The sequence below is a fragment of the Phaethon aethereus genome (genome assembly GCF_964289735.1).
Source record: "Phaethon aethereus genome assembly, chromosome: 2".
NCBI classification, from domain to species: domain Eukaryota; kingdom Metazoa; phylum Chordata; class Aves; order Phaethontiformes; family Phaethontidae; genus Phaethon; species Phaethon aethereus.
In genome coordinates this window covers 155,613,273-155,630,412 of record NC_138582.1, presented here as the reverse complement: position 1 = coordinate 155,630,412, position 17,140 = coordinate 155,613,273, and positions in this window count along the sequence as shown.

Below are 17,140 nucleotides of genomic sequence, written 5' to 3'. Positions count from 1 at the left end.
ACTTAGTAGACAGCATGCAGCTTCCTGTAACGCTCAAACTGGGCACACACACATTTCTTCCAGTACTCAGAAGAGTCCCAGTATTCACAATTGTGGAACATAAAAGGTAGGGAGGGTTCGTCACACTTAACTGTGCCAATAAAAGTTAGTTGCCAAGTGCAAACTGATTATAACAGTCAACAGAGATATGAGACTTCTCAGGCACTTATCTTCAGGCAGCATGAATCACTCTGTCCACCGACTATAGTATCAGCCTAGAAACTAATTAGCTGTCTCTGGGAGAGATAGATCCCACCGAAGGTTTGGTGCTATACGCTTGTAGGATGGATCATCAGCGGATGTTCTTTGTCAATCTGTCGCTAGCTATGGGTCCAGTGGAGCTATGGAAACCAGCGGAGGCGAAGATCTGCTCCCAGGTCTTTGCCAAGTTTACAATCCGATGGCCTGAGTACAAGAAATCTGCTCTTGAGGACTCCTTGCAGAATAGCTTTATAGCGCACAAATAAATGTTTACACCAGTAAAGCATTTCCTTTGGCATTTGAAAAATAATAAAAGAAAGTGCTTGAATTTAAAATAAAGTGTTAGTCTTAAGATGTTTTCATAAAGAAAAGCTTAAAAGGAAGGATTTTGTGGACAAAAAGGCTACAGTGCTTTTTTTAAAAGACCTGTGTTGACAGTAATGTCAGAAGATGTTAAATTATCAGAATGGATGTGTTTCAAAGCTACTGTAATATTTACTATTAATCATGGCTTTTAAACTTACTATGTTGGATCTGCTTAGACATTGAAATGACACAACCCAATTTTAATTTAGGGTTCACATGTTACCTCAGTGCTATGGCATCTGAGAGAATTATATAAATTGAATAGCAGCATCTTTTTGTTTTACAGCTTTTTACAATGTTAGCGTTGCAGTACTTTATTTTAAGGTACTAGGAAATTCATTAATGTCACCTCAGCAACGTCCCTGTAAACCTACAGAACTAATGTCTAACTATCAATGCCTTCAGTCAAGCCCAAATTTCTGTTTATAAACCCCTTTTATCTATTACACAGCTTTGCTATATTTATGCATCAGGCTGAAAGCAAAAATGGACCCACCATTTCCAGCAGTGTAAAACTAAGATACAAAAAATGAAGGTAAAATAATTCCTGCAACATCCTGTCCTTGGGGCAAAGGCCTTTGAGCCATTAGAGGTATCCTTGGCCTTTCTTATGGTAGCTTAGTAAATCAGGCTGCTTTATGAGACTGGACTACCTCGGTTCACATATATTTGTTAGAAGCTTATTAGCACTTGACGTTTTCCAAAGCTTTGTCTATAGCAAGCACACTCCAATCTGGAAAGGCAGCAGCAGGGCAGAGTTTTCTTGGAACCTGCAGATCCATCTTCAGAGGACGTTGTGTGACCCAACTGCCCTCAAAACTCGTCTTTCCTGAAGGGGAATTGGGGACAGATCAGTGCAGCCAGAACACGTAAGCACGAAGGCGTAGGTGCCACTGGTGAAAGGGACGGCTCAGAGTCCACACCGCGGACCAGAATGAGGGGACTATTCAAAGCAGATGAGGAAATCTGGAAGGTCACAGATGAAAATGGGGAGGAGGAAAAGGAAGGACAGGGTAAGATGGAAGATGGATCATATAGGGAACATGTTTTTCGGTGATATAGGTACTAGCCAAGCAAAGGGAATTAAGATTCACATTTACTAGTTTGAAGACAGTTTAATTTTAGCTAAACCTCAGCTACAGCAAAAAGGCAATGCCACATATTCAAGTATGTGGTTACAGAAAATACCACAGATCCTGAGTAAGATCTGAGGCAAAAGGATGAAAGCCAAATGCCTTTCCACTGCCTAAGCAATGGGACATCCAGCATGCCCTCATAGTAACTCTAAAATACTTTTTTGACATGAACCAGACTGATACATTCACCTCCTTGTGATGTTCCACCTCGTTCTTTTTGACCTTTTCTAAAAAAACTGCTTGTGAATTTTTCCACTACAAATTAGTTCATCGACAACTATCTTTTCACTTTCGTTCCCTGCTGGCTCATTATACCCAGATGAAATCAAAATGGAGCTTTGTGCTTGTAACAGTTATAGTGTCAGCTGTGGCCAGAATATCCTACTGCCAAGGATGCTAGCAAACTACTTGTCCTGGTTTCAGCCAGGATAGAGCTGGTTTTCTTCACAGAAGCTAGTGTGAGACTGTGTTTTGGATTTGGGATGAGAAAATGTTGATAATGTGCTGATGTTTTGGGTTGTTGCTAAGTAGTCAAGGACAGTCCAGCTTCTCATGCTGGCCTGCAGCGAGCAGGCTGGGGGTGCACGGGAAGCTGTGAGGGGACACAGTCAGGACAGCTGACCCAGGCTGGCCAAAGAGATATTCCATACCATATAACGTCATGCTCAGTATATAAAGCTGGGACAAAGAAGAAGGAAGGGGTGGAGGGACGTTCGGAGTTATGGCGTCTGTCTTCCCAAGAAACCATTACGCGTGACGGAGCCCTGCTTCCCTGGAGATGGCTGAACACCTGCCTGCCCATGGGGAGTGGTGAACAAATTCCTTGTTTTGCTTTGCTTGCATGCACGGCTTTTGCTTTACTTATTAAACTGTCTTTATCTCAAACCATGAGTTTCCTCACTTTTACTCTTCTGATTCTCTCCCCCGTGCCACCATGGGGGAGTGAGCGAGTGGCTGCGTGGTGCTTAGTTGCTGGCTGGGGCTAAACCACGACACTACTGCAGTTCCACACCTAGGATTTAATTTGCGATGTATTTCATTTAAGAGCCTGCACCCGCAGGCTGAGAAACGGAATTCTTCTCTTGATGAGTCCGGTGAGTTATACAGTTTACTGTTGCAAAATACTGCAACTGCTGGCAGAGTCGTAAAGAAGGGAAGAAAAGCTGGGTGAATAGCACAACAGAAAGACAGAATTGCTTTGTATTAGCCTCTGCTTAGATGACAAGGTAGTGGGATAAATCAATACTCAAGTAAAACTGCTATTAACATCCAGACGTAACCTCTTAAGAATAAGAAAATTTATGACACTTGTGTGAAAAAGAGGACAATATACGGGGATCGTTGAGAGTGAGCAAGTGAGAGATTTTGGCTGTAAATCACTGGCATCTTCATCCAAATACCATTACTGCTGAAGTGGTCTAGATAGGAGTCTAGGAAATGTTAAAAAAATGAGTCAGTGAAACAAATTATTTGAAGAAACACAATCATGAGAATACGTCCAGGTAGATAAATAAGAATAAGTCCAGGGAGGATAAATTGGGGGGTTCAGAACAATCTCAACATAGGACTCTCTTCTACTTGACAGAAATAGTACTACAAAAATATTATGTTCTTCCTTTTTTGCCACTGTTTTCTGTTAGAACAGCCAATCACCTTATACAATAGTGATTCTATTTGCCCAAATCTCCTTTCCCAGAGGTACCATTTCTATTTATTTCCTTCAGACTTTAGTTGTGCAGTTTCTTGCCTTCTGGTCTTGCTTAAAATCTGCTGTTTTCCACATAGCTCCCCTTTCCCCTATATACCAACGAACACAAAATCTGTCCTTACTCCTGCTCTTAACAACACAAATACTCTCACTGCTAGTAGGTTGTTTCCCTCTCCTGCTTTTTCTGCAGCAGGTGATATCAAAATCCTCCTCTTTCATTCCTATCCCTCCTCTCCTCTACAAAAGTCTAAATTTCAGTAATTTCATGCAGTAATAACTACTGCATTGAGCTTAAAATGTTGCCACGTGTCCCTCATGGCAAAATTGAGACAGAAGAATTCTGCAAAGGAAAGCTCTCACAACCCTCCTTGCACACTTTTTTGGGGGGCAGTGGAATTAGTTTTTTCCCCAAATGAGCATAAGCTGCTTGTCTAAGCAGTGGGAGTCCCCTGAGAAGGAGGGAATGGAATATGTAGGCATGTGATCACAGAGCCTCACAGAATAAAAGCAGCACATGGTAAGAATTAACTAACTGCTGAATCTCAGAAAGTTATTGTACATTCAGAATTATCATCCTTTGGGGATACTTCTAATCTCCCATAGGCATCTTTTCTTGGGTAATTAAACACTAAAATTTCTTCAAGCCTGAAGTTTTTAAATCAAGTTCTCTAGAAAACATGCTGTAGTTCAAGCAACACAAGGAGCTGGTGCAGAAGTTCTTTGTCCTGTGTTATCATGATCATAAGTGTTTCCTTTGAACATAAACCTCAAAGACTTTATTCTCCTCACTTAACTCCTGCTCACTTCCTTACTTTGGAACACAGGAGGAACCTGTGCTTCATGGCTAAGGATGAAGAAGGATTCCTGCCTTGCTTACTGAGAGGCAAAATATCTTATAGAATTTCTGCATAAAACAAATTATCTTCACAATGACATAGGAGTCCCACAAAACAGCTTTGGAAGAAGTACATCCATGCGACAAACAAGGAGGAATGTGTATGCTATTGGCATCAGGGAAAACATGGGACTGTAACAGCAGCACCTTAGCTTATCCAAACACACGCACAGAAAGAGGAGAGAGCAGCTTCGCAGGTGAAGTAATGCAGAAAAAGAGCCCGAGGAGGACAGAAGGACCACAAGGCACAGTGCAGCTATTCCGAAAGCTGCCCTTCAGCCCCTCCACCCTAACAGCCCTCTCCGTGCCTGTGCAATGGATGGCACGGGCCCGTCCCACCAGAAGGGCCACATGCTCTGGCTGACCTCTCCTTTCTCCTTGCCTGACAGCCAAAGGGGGACAAGTTGCTTTTTAAACACTGGTGAGCTGAAGGAAGGGCTTGACGGACTCTGACCTTTTTAGGCTCACGCTAGACACAAGACTGTTGATTGAACAAAGTAGAGATCTGAGCACTGATCGTAAACCAGGTGTTAATGTATCAGGCTGATTGCAGCTCAGCGCTGAACGTTGCTCCCGTGAGCAGGAGGCAAGTCCAGTAGGTCAGCGTCTTGCAGATAGACAATCGTGGAGAGCAAACCTTTGCCCACAGACTACAATCTACCGCAATCTTCCAGCTGGATGTATCTGTCACTCACTTCACTCCAGCCCTTGTGTGGGGCAGGAGAACCTCGCTCTAATGTAAATGTACCGGTCCATATAATGGGCATATTTTACATGGCTAACAACCTGCCAGGATTGCTCACTGCCTGCCTCCAGAGAAGTGTTCCTCATTGTTCACGAGGAGAGGAGACAAATAGAGGCTGTTATCGAAAGCCATTACCACAACCACTTAGCACCATCGCTTCCCGTACTGAGTGACCCTATCTTCTAATAATACTTCCTGTATTAACCTTGTGTCCACGTCTAACTTCTCCATCCTCTACGCTGGAAGGCATAGCCAGTGCTGACAAGCTGCCAGCGTGGTCTCAGCGCTTGCCGTGCCCCTCAGCGACTGCATGGTCGCTGCTGGAATAAAAGAGCGGTGGCAGCTTGCGGTTGCTCGGCTCCAAGGCCATGCCAGGGAAACCCGGAGCTCCCGCAGCTGGCACAGCCCAGGTGGCCACAGGCTGCTGTGGTCCCAGGAGACCTGCCTTCTGTTCCTGGCTCCATTGCTAACCTTGGGAAAATTACTTCGGCTTTATGTTTTCTCTCCCACCCTTTATCTGTCTTTTGTACTTAGACTATGATTTTTCACCTCAGGTTTATGATTTGGTTTTCTTTAGTTTGGAAAGAAAAATTATCTTAGGTAAGGTAGAAGCATTTTGAAGAGGGAGGGGAAGAAGAAGGGGAGAAAGGGAAAGTACTCTGCCCTCAGTAACAAAGTGTGGTGGGAAAGAGAAGCAGTACAGATAAATTAACACTCCCTGAGGCAGAGGTGGGTGAGGTATCTAGTACAGTATGAAGAAGTAAAGGGGAAAAGACCTGCGTTAGTGGGTGGCGAGATTATGAAACTGCCCAGTGGGCTGCTCTGATGCACACAGTAGCATTCAGGGGCTGATCTGCAATGGTACTCCTCACTGTGGCCTCAGTTGCAAAGGATCTCCCTTTAAACCCTTTGCAAGCTTCAGGACTGGAGTAGGAGATGGTGGGGAGCACCCGGCTGCATGGGCTTTAGTAACTCAGAGCTCAGTGGCCTGGCAGCAACATGCGGCCACTGAGAAACCGCAGCCAAGGAGATACCCTGATAACCGGGCAGGAGCTGCTGCAGCTTCTCCTACCAACCAGCTCCTGCTTCGCTGCTAGTGAGGCCGCAGCTTGAATCCTGTGTTCAGTTTTGGGCCCCTCACTACAAGAAGGACACTGAGGTGCTTAAGCATGTCCAAAGAAGGGCAACGAAGCTGGTGAAGGTTCTGGAGCACAAGTCTTATGAGGAGCGGCTGAGGGAACTGGGGTTGTTTAGTCTGGAGAAGAGGCTGAGGGGAGACTTTATTGCTCTCTACAACTACCTGAAAGCGGGTTGTCGTGAGGTGGGTGTTGGTCTGTTCTCCCAAGTAACCAGCGGTAGGATGAGAGGAAATGGCTTCAAGTTTAGACTGGGTATTAGGAAAAATTTCTTACTGAAGGAGTGGTCAAACATTGGAACAGGCTGCCCAGGGAGGTGGTAGAGTCACCATCACTGGAAGTATTCAAAAAACATGTAGACACGGCACTTCAGGACATGGTTTAGTGGGTATGGTGGTGTTGGGTTGACGGTTGGACTTGATCATCTTAGAGGTCTTTTCCAACCTTAATGATTCTATGATTCCCAAGAGGCAGCAGTCCTCAAGGCACACAAATGACCACACACCCCTGAGGTTACCAGTCAGGCACTGGGAGGGATCGCAGCATGCCTGCCTGGCGTGGGGACGCTCAGCCCCAGTCCTCGAGCTGCAGCTGAGCACCCCCGATTTACACAGTTGGCCACACGCAACACTGGACACACCAAAAGCTGGTTTGGGATTCCTGGCCATTTCTGTAAAAGTGATAATAAAACCTGCATCTGCAAGGCAGTCTGCAGCTACAGATTGATTCCTCTACAACATAACCTGGTCATGCTGATAATATATATTTATAATATATATATAAAATGACTCACTGACAATAGGCCAAAGATTCTTAGACTGTGACCTGCACAGCACTGGTGCTCCACCAACCACTTCTGTGGTACCGGGGTCCTCTTTTGCCAATGGCTTAGATTAAAAGTTAGCTAGGCAGAATGAAAATATATTCTTCAATGGGCTTTAAAGAAAAACTCTAGTAGGTATAAAAGATAACACCATGTAATTAAATCAGCTGTACCCACTAAGCAATATAATTTGCCAAATGTACTGCAAATACTTTGAAAGCAATAACTAAAATACTAAAACGTTTATTTTTCTGATTACTTGTGTGAGTTTTTCAATAATATGATATGCAAATAATCATAAACCAAAGTATTTTACTAGTCCTGGTAGGAGCTGCAGGCATCACTTTGCTGGCTGTCCTGTGATGGTATATTCTACAGCGCAGAAATTCACTTCTTACATTGTTCACAGAAAATGAACATATGTTACACATAAAACAAAAGGCATCATTACCAAATGACAGTCCTTATTGTCTTCTAAATAAAACCCGAGTATTAAATGCACATAAAAATCAGGGAAAATGGTGTGTTCATTTAATGTAATTAAACCAATTAAATACAAGTAAGTTAAACTAACTGAAGTATTATAATTCTGATATTTTCTAATTACTATATGGGTTTGACGCATGCAAGTACTTGGAGAAAGAAGAGTTGGAAACATATCCAAATCCTCTAACACAGAACCATGATCTCTCAAAATCACAGAAAAAAACAGCGAACACAACAGTAAATCCAGCAGTATCAAAGAAATCTGTATACACACTAAGTGAATATACATGATTCATACTCCTGTGTCGTCTCACATTTTCTCATCTATTTTCTGGAAGATGCAAGGATGTGGATTTCCAGAAATGGTACCCAAGCCTAACAGTGACCCACTCACTTCCTTGCTGCCCACTCAAGCCATGAAAACCTGCCTTTTCCTGGGTCCTTCCATGCAAAAATGTTGACACACTCTCCCAGATGTCACATATACCGCAGTATGGAGACACTATGCTAAACATTTTGACATGATCTGCAATTGTGTCTGCTGACTCAGACACCTCCAGTGCTTTTTCTGACATCTTTAGTACTTCAGAAGTGTTGGAAAATAAAAATTGGTGTTCATACGCATCTGTACTCTCCAAAGGAGTCCAGAAAGCAGCCAAATAATGCAGGGATTTTTTTTTCAGCCATTTGGGAGATTTTTTTCCTGCCAATTTCCTATTGCATGACACAGTCAGCCACTGGCAATTTGACACACAAACGTCTGAGCTGAGCATTATCGTGGTGTTTGAAGCACCAGTTTGTTAAGCATTTTTATTTACTCCTCATAGCCCCAGCAATATGAGGCACATTTTTGCCACCTCTTGCTTACAGTACACCATAGTGGACTCCTGCTCACCATTTGCATATTCTGGCAGAATGTGCTTTTTTCCCTGCAATAAAGCAGCAGAAAAGAATACCTTGTCATTTTTCTCCCCCAGTACTTAAATTTTTTACATTTTGGCAGATTGCTATCCCTCCAGCATTTAGTTTTATTTTGCATGGCCATACATTTCTACCATTTTAAAACTTTGGGTTTAAGGAAGCTTCTTTCCCTATTACTGACAGTGTTAATATTACATACCAATTTACCTGTTGTAACATATGGTCTCTGGCTTCCTTGCCTCTGATCGTCAAAGTTATTTCTCTTCCACTTCACTTGGCCAGTGCTTGCTTTTGACGAAGCTGCTTGGAGCAGCCGTCTACCATCTCAATCTCATTTTCTAACACCACTAAAACAGTTTTACGATTACAGTTGTTACCAGCATTAAAAGCTTCTGCTAATGCGGCTATGTTAAGGGACTACAGTCCTGAACAACCGCTCTGCCTCAATGGACCATAGGGTTGAATCACAGGCTGCGCCGCAGTAAGGCAGAAACAGTGTTAATTTTTTATTCAAAGTGCAGCTAGAAACATAGCAGGGGAAAAGCGATAAAAGTGATTATCAGTTTGCAGCACCACTCGTTTAGTTAACCATACCGAAAAAACAACTGACAGCAGCTCCAGCGGCCACGCATAAAGGCACAGCTTTTATGACTGCGAGTCCACAGCTTGCGTTCCCCATCAGCCCTTACCTCCAAAAACAGTGTCGAATGCCACATTTTTATTTTTACGTTTTAATCAGCATAGCCTCCGAGAACCTACTTTAAGGAGCACTTAAAAAGCCGAAGGGCACACACCGAAGAGCGCAGGCTCTGCCCGAGGGACGGGGGGAGTTCCACTTTCAAGCCCGGGCTATCGGCGTCATGCCCAGCGCATCCGCCACTCACTGACTTCCACCGCTTTTGGAAACAGTTGCGAGCAAGAGGGACAGGCGGTCCCCCTTCCCGCAGCCACCCCTCTGCCCCCACGCGTGTCCCGGCCCCGCGGGCACCGCCGGGTCGCGCCGGGAGGAAGCAGGCAGCCAAGGGAGCAGGGGCCGGAACAGCCCTCAGAAAGAAGCGCTGGGGTCGAGCAGCCTTTCGAGCCCGGAGCGCCGAGGGGAGCGCCGCCAGCCACGGGGCAGCCCTATCCCCGCCGCCCGTCCCGCGGGAGCGCCCGGGCGCTGCGGAGCGGGGGGATAGGCAGCCCCGGCGCTAATGGAGCCCCGCCAAATAAGGCGCTGGCGGTCGCCACGAAGGGAGGCGGAGGACAGGCGGGGGACGGCCGTCCCCCCCGGGCAGGGAGAGCCCTTCCCTCCGTCCCCAGACCGCCGCGGCGGAGAGCGCCTCCCCCGCCCGGGCTTGACGGCAGCGGGGAGGAATGTGTTTCCGGGGCGGGGAAAGCGCGGCCGAACGCGGACCTTCCCCTCCCTCCCCCGCCGCGCCGGGCTCCCCCTGAAGCTGCTCGGAGGCGAGGCGGCGGCGGCGGGCAGGCGGACGGGGAGCAAGGACCGAGGCCGGGCGTCCCGCCGCGCCCAGCCCAGCCCGGCCCAGCCCAGCCCAGCCCGCTGCCAGGGCAGAGGGGAGCTGCAGTCCGTCCGTCCGTCTGTCCGTCAGTCAGTCAGTCAGGCGGGCCGGAGCGCGCCCCCTGCCAGGAGCCAGCCGCGCCGCGGCCATGGCCGAGGTAGCGGGAGGACGGGGCGGGGGTTGGAGCCGGCCGGGAGCGGGCTGAGCGGTGCCCGCCCGGCCAGGGGCGCCTCATCTCGGGCGCGCCCGTCGGTATCCGGGCGGGCCCCGGCGGGTGGTGCGGGGCGGAGGGCGGCGAGCGCGGCTTCCCGCCGCCCGCCCGCGCGGGGAGTCGCCGGCTGCACCCAGGAGCCGCCGCCGCGCCCGTCCCGGCTGGAGGAGGGGGCGCTGCGCCTGCCCCGGCGCCGGGGCGCTGTGCTCCTCCCGGGCCGGCGCGCCGGGCGGGCAGGTAGGTGTCGGGCCCAGCCTTGCGGCTTCCTGTGGCGGCGGGACGGCGGCCTTGGGCCTCCCGTGCCGGTGGGGGCCAGCCAGGCCTTTGTCCGCGCGGGGCCTAGCCCTGCCCGGGCAGCGCCCGCGGCCGGGCCGCCGCCACCCTTCCCTCCCTGCGAGGGTGGGAGCCTGTACCGGTGCCCCGCTCAGAGCTGCCTTGTGCCGTTCGCGGCCTCCCGCGCGGAGGTGCCCGGGGAGGTGCAGCACTAGGCTGGGCAAAGTTTCGGGCGGCCTCCCCGGGAGTGTGTGGGAGGGCGGGTGGGCGTCCCCCGCAGCGCCTGCTCCGGCGGCGGCTGAGGCGGAGGGGGAAGGCTCGCCTCCGCGGGACGCGGGCGCTGGGGGGACGCGAGTTACGGGAATGCGACCCTGAGGAGTGAGGCGGTGTAGGAGCTTGGATATCTGGATTTGTGACTTGCCCTTGTCTGCTACAAGTAACTATGAAGAGCGGCTCTGTTTGAATGACGGCATGATCGTATTGCAGTGTTCTTACTGCTCGATGCTTTCAAATTTGTGCGGTTTTTGCTTTAAGCTGGCTCTGAGCCTTTATAGCTTGCTACACGCTTGTGTCAGGGTGGAAGTGGGCATGTGAGGCCTCTGTATGTGATCTGTTTCACGTGGAGATTTCTGAAATAACTTACAGCAATAGGAGCGCAACCAATGGTTGGAAGGAAACATGAAATGATAGGAAATTCTTTCTGACTCACTGTTTAGCCCATGTCAGATATCTTTATCTTATGGAATAAGTGTCTGACTGCCTGTTAGACTCATCAGGTAGTCTTTGTGACTACTTTATTAAAAAAAGTTGAACAGTGTTCTTTGTTCCTTCTGTGTCTGTCCTTGGCATAATCCAGCAGTACGTGCCAACACATGCGCACATACATGTTGGGTGAAAATGTTGATTTTTCTGGTAGATTTCCCACTGGTGCTACAGTCCTGTTCATGCCAAGGCACACAGACCTTTAGGAGTAAGGATTGTCTCCAGTCATATTAGTGGAACTGCTCATGGCTAATGTGTGTTGAAATGGAGCAGGACTTTATGGATGTGAAAACAGATTTAGATAATATGTATTCCTGGCACATTAATCATTCAGTAGGTGATGGTGGTTAAGGTGAGAAAAATCAGTTTTCTATTATGAAATGAGATTACTTGCTAGCAGATCTATATATATTTTTTTTAAAGAAGTATTGTACTACTAGAAAGATGTAAATTAGACTAAATTAAACAAGACTTTGAAAGTAGTGAAGACGTTCATTGTCCACATCCATCCCAGTGATGAAATTGATGATTCATTCTCCTGTCACAAAAGATAATACTTGCTTCTGGCAAATTATTAAGTAGCATTTTGCAAGCCTGCCTAAGGCTATATTTATAAGGGTTGCAAAAACAGTGAGCCATTGGCAATGGGTAGGCAAGACAAGGCAAGTTCAGGATGCGAACACCTTCAACTTTTGTCCTTTTCAAAGATGTTTCAGCTGAAAGGTGCAAACCTGACAGGCATGCAGAATGAAATCATAACCTTAATCAAAGCTTGAGCTGGTGAGTGCTGTATCTGTTTGCCAGCCATGTGATAAATGAAATGTCAGCAGTTAAAAATCTGACGCTGTTTGTGTGTGCAGCCAGGGAGCTCATTCTGCTATGTACAGTCATCCAGTCTCCATCATGTTCTCAGTTATGCCCACCCTTGTGAAGGATTGATTTGGAAGGATGCAAGTTTCGCTAGAATATGCATGAATTTCTGATGTGAGTGCAGGATTTTAGTGTTTTGTCTTCAGTTTTAAACAACTCAAGTGGTTAATCTTCTACCACTTCCTTTGGGAAGTGATTCCCACAGCTGAAAACAAACTATCCGGAAACTTTTCCTGCTGTTCTTTCTTCCTGGTTCATTATTTCATTCCTCTGCTCTTAGCCATCCTCCCTATACTGCTCTTAGGGTAGCTCCGCTACGGTGCAGTTTTGAAAAGAGCTTGTTTGCTATAGCAAGCAGCTCAGGAAGCAGACAACTTGGATAGCAGAGAGGCAAGCTTGGGCAGAGCGGTGCAAACACGGGGTGGACACATGCTATGTTCTCCGTTGCGCTGAATATAATTCCCTCGCTGCCACTAGTATGAATGCTCTTCAGTTGTTTGTAAATAGTTGTCATGCCTACCTTTCCACCCAGTCTTGATTTAGTTGAGTGATGTGATGCACACTTAGCTTGTGGTTCGCCCAGCCCTCTGATCAGCCTGCTGCAGGCTTCCTGGCTGGCCATGGCGCTTGGTAATGTGGCCTTCAGAATCGGTTCTGATTGCGATTGCGGCAGGACTGCTGTTAAACAGGCCGATGAAGTACCTCCTCTTGGTGGGACCCTTTTTGTAAGCCATCATCAAAGGCTGTAGTTCTGGAATGGGCTCCATCTCCGCTCCCTTTCCTTCTAGCGGACAGATATGCAGAGTCCCTCCTGTTCCTCTCCTGCCTGTGGGCCCGGTGGCCGGGGCTTCTTCAGTGCAGACCTGCTTATGATGCCTGGTGCAGCCTTTGCTCATGTCACCGTTGCATGTTGGGGGTGGATGCGTGATACCTTCTGTTCCCTGTTAGTTCAGAGGAAGCGTTGCACCCACCACACGGATTGGGGAGTGGGCTTTTTGGGGGGAAAGGGTAGAGGCTGGATGGAGCTTTGCTGGCAGTTGGCGTACCTGACCTCCTCTTCCTCCCCGCTCCTTTCCAAATACATTTTGTATCCCTTCCATGTGAGAGAGGCTGTTATAATCGGTAAGATGTTGCAAAACTGAAGTTAAAACAGGCAGGGATTTTCCTATCAGTATTAACTGTGGCAAGCTAGTTAGCTTGAACGTTGCTCACGCCTCCTCGCATGGCACTTGGAAGATATATTGGTTAGACAGATCCAGGAAAGAGGGAATCCAGGCTTGGCAGTAGTGGAGCCTATTCTGCCTTCATTTGCTTTTCTAGAATTTCAAGTGATTTATTTTTTCCAACTTTTTTTTTTAGGATGGCCAGTCCCCTTGGCATCCTTTTAATTCTTAGGAGCTGCAGTCAGCCCTCTGAGAGGGAATCCTTGCTGGGAGTGCCTTTTCTTTTTCTTTTTCTTTTTTTTTTTTTAAGCATCTCAGGATCTATTGGTAAAGCTTATAAAGCAATTACATAAATGAAATAATTCTTTACAATGTAATTAACTCAATATGTAGTTAGATTTATTTTGGAAGTGTCATTAAAAAGTACTTGCCAGTATGTGTACTATTCCCCTATGACTAGATTTTTAAGTCATCTGCTACATTCTGTGCCCGCTAGAAAATTTCCTGTCTCCCAGCAGCAGAAAATTTGGAGTTAAGTCCATATTCTCCTACCTCTTATCTCCCGTCTGTCTTTGTATTGCTGATTCTACAAATTGTTCCCACTTGCTCTGCGCAGGGCACTCGCTAGTAGTAGTGTTCTCATTAGCAGTTTTAACATTGCTGCTTAGGTGACGAGATTTTTCAGCCTTCTGCTCTGGGGTTGGGGATGTGTGCGCGCATGGCTGCGTCTCAAGGCTTTACAGGAAAATGAGTTTTGGGTGCAGGGTAGAGTTAGCTGTTGTTTCTGAAGAGGATGATTGTTTGTTTTTCAAGAGGGAATGTCACAGAATCCTGAACAAATGAACAGCTGAACAAATTCTGTGGCTTCGTCTCGTGGACAGACACTGGCAATATCTCGTTCTGATTTAAGGCTCCTTTTGTGTCAAAAAATTGAAGTCTGTTGGCTAGTTCTAATGCTGAATACTGTTGTCATTTATGGTGGCCGATATAATCTCCTTTTTTCTGTGTACTTCCTCTTCGCTCTGTGTTGCTCCGTTTTGTTGTATGTTCTGTATTTCTGAAGAGGGTGGTGTTACTTGCCACACAGTAACCATGATGGACCACAATATTAACCAGTATCTGTCAGTTGTTGTGGTTATGGAGTTTCTCAGGTGGCCCACAAAGTCATTTTTGTGTTTACCCACAAATGGGAAGACAAATTCTACTTTTTAATTTTTTTCCCCCCTAATTTGTCCTGTATAGGCATGGCCCAGTAACCTAAACTGTTAAAACTGTAAGTCAGGATAAATTTATGACAAGACCTTTCTGTAAACTTTCTTCTCTCCCACTAATTATTACATAAATAGTATTACATACTAATACTATGGATTAATAGTGTAAGTACCATTAAAAATTATATGCAGCTTCATTGTAAGAAATTGCCGTGTGCTTTAGCTGTGTTCATAATAGGCTGTATGAGTTTGTAGTCCAATTTAAGATGTGTGTAGGCTTGCAGAATAGCTTGCATTGGGAATGTCACGCAGAGAAAATGAAAATTCTGAGTTCTGTGAATGAAAAATGAGACACTGGGCACCTCGTTATGCATCACTACATAGTACAGTTGTCTTTTTCAGTACTAAGGGTGTTCTCTTTAGCAGAATGTTGTTACTAAGCATCCTGTATTTTTGTAATAACCATCTTCATTTACTTTTCTATTATAGACAAATCAGAGTGGTTACTGGACTTCCTAGGCTATTGTATTCTCCCCTTAACAAATGGAAGATGTTCACAGAGATGGTAAAGTCACTGATTTAGTACAAAATTTGCACATAACCAAGCACATGATAGGGAAAGTAGCCTGATGAGACTATTATATGGGAAAGGTAATAGGATTCCTACCTGACCTGTAATCCTCTGGGGTGTCACTGAGTAAAGGCTCTTCAGTATATTGGAGTGACGTTTTTGTCTATATCCTTCTCAATTTCTCTTTACAGTCAGCTGCAAAAAGGGTTATGAAATATGCTTTCTGTCTTAAAAGCAGTTTCATGTGCTTGCTTTCTTTTCCAACGGCAGGAGCAAAATATTATTAGTATTCTTGTGGTTTTTATTAGAGGGGGAAGTTTTGAGTAACAAAATTGAGGCTGGAGTCTTAACTTTGTTATTGCTAGTAAGAGCTAAGAAGATACTGGTGTTTTCTCACCATCCTTTTCATTCTTTTCTTTCTCCCACAGAAAAACATCTTGCATATCTTTGATGAATTAATACAGCCATGTTGGCAACACGGCATCATGTTCTGCCAACAAATAATTAGTTTTCTGTTTATAGTCGTTTTCTCTAAACTTCTAATTTGTAAGACCATGTTTAAGTTCAGATTCTTCTTAAAATGCTTATAAACTGTAACACATGCAATATCTAGTACCAGTATTTTCTCCCCCAAAAAGATTCACATAATTGCAGTTCCTTTATTTTGGATTCATGTCTTGTACAAGATCACTTACACTTAACTTGGTCCTAGTTTTGAATTAGCTTAGTTTTAACTTCTGCTCTCAGTATGTTCTAATGTATAAGCATGAAGGGGAGCCATTGTTTATATGTATTCTTACTGTATTAAACGATAAATTTCTGTGTAGTATACATACTACATACATGTACTCACATGTAGTTAATTTTCTGTTATGGCTATTAACAAATAAATTTTTTACCTTTAGAGCTGTGCAAGTAAAGGCACTTTTGATGTGGAAGCTGAACGGAAAAACTGAAAGCTTTCTTCTTTTCTCAACGTTTGTGGTAGAATGAAAAACAATAATTATATATTGGGCTGAACTGAAACACTGAATTTGCCCTCAAAGATGACTGATTTGTGGTTATTTAAAGGAGGAGAAAAATAATTGTATTAGATTAATTTAGAAAGAGTCAGTATTTCACTTAGGAAATGGTGATACTGTGAGTCAAAGGTAGTGTCTTGGATATTAATGTGTACTTTGTCCCTGAGGTCGTGGTTTTGAGAAAGAAACGTGAGACTAGGATGTCTGGTTTGGCATAACCTTGATCTTGAAGTAAGTATTGAGATAAGGATGCAGGGGCTGTTCCCTTTTGCAAAGCAAAAAGGAGGACAAGCTGTCATTCTAGTGTTCATTAATTTTCTTTGGCGGAATTGTAGTTTGGTGTGTCTTAACACAGTGCGAACCTTGGGCGCTGGCACTGAGAGTCCTGCCTTCCGCTTCTGCAGCTAGCTGCTCTACGAAGCCGTTTGATATGTCCTCATCTGCTCTGTGTCTTTGGCAGGGGAGTGATCTGTGGTCTTGCACTGCCATAAAGCAGAAGACCGCAGGATGCTCTCCCAGTGAGTTGTGGGGTAACCTGAGTGTCATGAGCATATCGAGGACCATAGGAGGTCGTCTGAAAGACCCAGCGTTCTGGTGGCTTGGCCAGCATCCTGTGCAGGTTCAGTTGCTCAAGTATTAAATTGGGCAACGTGCAAGCTCTGCTGAGATTCTCAGCTGTCTGGTTTTCCAGATCTTAGGTAAAAGGGCTTTGTGTGAAGATGAGTACAGCTAGAAGGAAAGCCTATTTCTGAAGTGGAGATAAATATAAAAGAACGTAGCCTTTCTGATGTTAAATAAAAAGCACTCTCCCAGGGATCAAAAGATGACACATTTTCATAGTTGTTTATCATTAAATTTGGATTAAATTTTGCATCGGGATGAATTCTCATATTATTGCCATGTCTTAGAGAGTGGAGTGGCTGAAGTCTTTGTGCTTGTCCAGTCAGCAAGTGAAATGCTCCCTCTTCTGATAATAAAAAGGACAAATGAGGAAATCTTTGCTAACATCATCCACAAGATTGACTAGGGTAAGCAAGGTTGATTATGTGCTGCCGGTGTGTTCTGGCTGGGTTTTTTTCTGATTAGACTGATGTTTTTT